This window comes from Haliotis cracherodii, unplaced genomic scaffold, assembly GCF_022045235.1.
Source record: "Haliotis cracherodii isolate W230 unplaced genomic scaffold, xgHalCrac1.p SCAF_11, whole genome shotgun sequence".
NCBI lineage: Eukaryota > Metazoa > Mollusca > Gastropoda > Lepetellida > Haliotidae > Haliotis > Haliotis cracherodii.
The window spans coordinates 33,941,001-33,945,582 of record NW_027266266.1 but is presented as its reverse complement, the minus strand read 5'-3'; positions in this window follow the sequence as shown (position 1 = coordinate 33,945,582).

Below are 4,582 nucleotides of genomic sequence, written 5' to 3'. Positions count from 1 at the left end.
GTTCATCTCTCGATAATCTTGGCAAGATTACATGGGCTTCTTGTAGACGTACATTGGTTTCCATGGGCTGGCCGAGACAATTGGTTGTGTTGATGTTTTCATTGAGCACTTTCGCATGCGTGCCGTTTATAATGTCATGCAGCTACTTTTTATGTATATTAAGTTATAATGTGCATACAGATTTCCACACCTAATAAGCATAAAAATATAAAGTTTGAAGCTATATCATTAAAGCCAAACCTTATCGTCTAGCACAGTTGACTTACTGACGTCACACAATAGAAGTTGCTTTAGATGATTAAGTGTCACAGCTTGGCCACTCTGTATTTTGTGACAGTGTCCGTCATTTGTAAGAAAAGATGGCTGACTGACGCCCCAAGCGACATGCCACCTGTCACGTATATCAAGTCTCAGCTTCATTGTAGATGGATAAGCATAAATGTCAATCAGGTAAAGACAATATATTCATGTCCATTCAAACGAAATTGTTTTTATATGCATTGCTAATATTGTCCAATCATAATTTAGTACATCTGCAAATGCATTCATTATCATGTATAAAACTGTAAGTTTGTATCCGTATGAGAAGAATGTAGCCAGAGTGGCAGTCGACTCACGGGACTCGGGGCCCATGGTGCCGGGACCCCAGGTCACACTCTTAGTCGACTCCTACCGCTCTCCGTGTAATACAAATTTGACTTACACTGAGACTTAATACTTATGTATAACGATCCCCTGGCGTCAGTTAGGTGGTGACGGTGAACCACTCAATAAGTAACACTCACACGCCAGCGACGCACCCAGAGGTAACAATAACCTTAAAGTAGTAATATGTTGCAACATGAATGGCATTCAGATATTTACGAAAGATCAAGATGTGATACTTATCGTCATTTGCAGGAATTTGGTAACATCATTATTCGTTTTATACTTGGCCTGAATGATCTAAAACTTAAAACAGGAAGATTTTCATCTGTTGAGAATTAAGGGAATAACATTTTACGTTTATTCGCCCTATATATTCGAAAATAAAAGAAACAAGTACTTACCGCATGTGTCATTATCTGCTATGTCATGCTATAAGATTGTCTTTAATACTGTCCTGCAAGGACCCTATAATGCAACATCAACTGGCTTTGTACATACATCTTGCGCTTGTGTTTCGATGTGAATTGTTACCTTGACTTTGTATCTTATTGTGCTATGTTACTCCGTTGTATATGGGCATTTCCCCTTTTAAACAAAAAAGAATGGATTTGAATTGTTCCCAGAAAGACAAGTGCCAATATGAACGCTTTGTGAGATTCTTGCGCTATAAGCCACAAGCCGATGGTGCGTATTCATTGCTTCTCCAACTTTCATGTTATATCTGATCCTTCAGTCACTGTACACACAGTCACGTTCTCACACAGTACCACCACCCAATAGGCTACCACACGTATCTCCAGTCACAGTACGATTTCAGGAATATAACAAATTCGTGTAATATGCATCCATTTCTGATGTATCTGGTTTAAATTGCTTTTGTCCACATGTTCCGTTTACTTCAATCAAGACCATGTAATGGGCATCATTTGTTGCGTAACAATCGATTGCTGCAAATATGAATCCCTCCAAAGACAAGTGATAATATGTTTTGCTTTTCAATGGAGACAGGCATGTCTGTATTGTATTACCATGATGGGAGGGCGACTCTGTATGTAGCCTTCTATAAACAAATGTTTAGTTTCACGTCACTCCTGCAAATTGAGACTGTCATAAAATCGATTTCAATGAAGTTGATATCCTTAGATGATTGTCGATTTCCCTCGTAGATTGTGGAACTGACTGTTTGTGTATTCGAGCGTTTCAAAATAGAGAGCCATGACAGAGCTGATAGCTTCTCCTCTGTGCACACAGAGGCGGTTATGCTGGCTGAGAATAGATGGACATAATTCCTCTCTGTTTACATCATAGGGGAACAACCGATTAAGTATATCGACAAACACGTTAAAAAGTTTTGTTGTGTTCGTTGCCGACGGTGTGTTACCTCTACACAGTACACATAAGTAACGATATGTACTATAAAACTGGTATAAGTAGCTACTACATAACACACAGAAGTCACCCACCATATGTGCTATATAAATGACATAGGTAAGTACTCCATAATACACATAAGTAACGATATATACTATAAAACTGGCATAAGTAGCTACTACATAACACACTTAAGTCATTATATGTACTATAAAACTGGCATAAGCAACTACTACATAACACAAATAAGTCACTATATGTGCTGTATACATGACATAGGTAAGTACTCCATAATACACATAAGTAACGATATATACTATAAAACTGCCATAAGTAACTACTACATAACACACTTCAGTCACTATATGTACTATAAAACTGGCATAAGCAACTACTACATAACACACATAAGTCACTATATGTGCTATATAAATAACAGAGGTAAGTACTCCATAATACACATAAGTAACGATGTATACTATAAAACTGGCATAAGAAATTACTACATAACACACTTAAGTCACTATATGTGCTATATAAATGACATAGGTAAGTACTCCATAACACACATAAGTAACGATATATACTATAAAACTGGCATAAGAAATTACTACATAACACACTTAAGTCACTATATGTGCTATATAAATGACATAGGTAAGTACTCCATAACACACATAAGTAACGATATATACTATAAAACTGGCATAAGTAACTACTACATAACACACTTCAGTCACTATATGTACTATAAAACTGGCATAAGCACCTACTACATAACACAAATAAGTCACTATATGTTCTGTATACATGATATAGGTAAGTACTCCATAACACACATAAGTAACGATATACTAGTATACTATAAAACTGCAATAAGTAACTAATACATAACACACTTCAGTCACCATATGTACCATAAAACTGGCATAAGCAACTACTACATAACACACATAAGTCACTATACGTGCTATATAAATAACAGAGGTAAGTACTCCATAATACACATAAGTAACGATGTATACTATAAAACTGGCATAAGAAACTATTACATAACACACTTAAGTCACAATATGTACTATAAAACTGGCATAAGCAGCTACTACATAACACATATAAATAACTATATCTACGATATAGCTGATATAGGTAACTACTACATAGTACAGATGAGTAACTATATGTACTATACAACTGACATAAGTAACTACAACATAGAACACATAAGTAGCTATATGTCCTATATAACTTGCATAAGTAACTACTACATATCACACATAAGTAACTATATGTACTATATAACTGACATAAGTAACTATTATATAATACACATAAGTAACTGTTGTACCATATAACTGACAGAAGTAACAACTACATAATACACACAAGTCACTATATGTACTATATAACTGACAGAAGTAACAACTACATAATACACACAAGTCACTATATGTACTATATAAGTGACAAAAGTAACAACTACATAATACACATAAGTCACTTTATATACTATATAACTGCTATGAGTAACTACTACATAGCACATATAAGTCACTATATCTACTATAAAACTGACATAAGTAAGTACTACATAGCACACATAAGTCACTATATCTACTATATAACTGACATAAGTAACTACTACATAACAGACATAAATAACTATATATACTATATCACTGACATATGTAACTACAACATAACACACATAGTTACTATATGTACTTTATAACTGACATCAGTAACTACTACATAGCACACATAAGTCACTATATGTACTATTTAACTGACATAAGTATTTACTACATAACAGACATAAGTCACTATATGTACTATATAACTGACATAAGTAACTTCTACATAGCACACATAAGTCACTATATGTACTATATAACTGACATCAGTAACTACTACATAATACACATAAGTCACTATATCTACTATATAAGTAGCATAAGTAACTACTTACTAACACACATAAGTCACTATATATGTACTATATAATTGTCGTAAGTAACTGCTACATAGGACACAAAAGTAACTATTTGTACTATATAAGTGACATAAGTATTTACTACATAACAGACATAAGTCACTATATGTACTATATAACTGACATAAGTACCTTCTACATAGCACACATAAGTCACTATATTACTATTTATCCCGTGATATGCCAAGAGAGGCACGGGCCACCGAGCCGTGGATGCCCATGCCTATAATAAAAACAGAAGATGAGATTGGGTTAAATGGCCGAGGGTGTGCAGGTACCAGTGGGCTACTAAGCTGCTAGTTGTGTATGCCAAAATGCTACCGTTGCCATGGACTCTAGCGAGGCCAATGTCAATTCGCAGCTAGCACTGCTGGCCTGAGACTGCTATCGTTGTCCGGTCCCAACGGTAGCATATTTAAATGCTACCATTGCTTGGCAACTCCCACGCTGCCAAAAGCAGCTCCTGCTGCTGGCCTAAGTCTGACTGCTGCTGCCCACAAGCAAAGCAGATCCCACTGCCTGGCCCCATTAGCAAAACCATTGTGCGACTACCGCCGCGGACCCAACTGT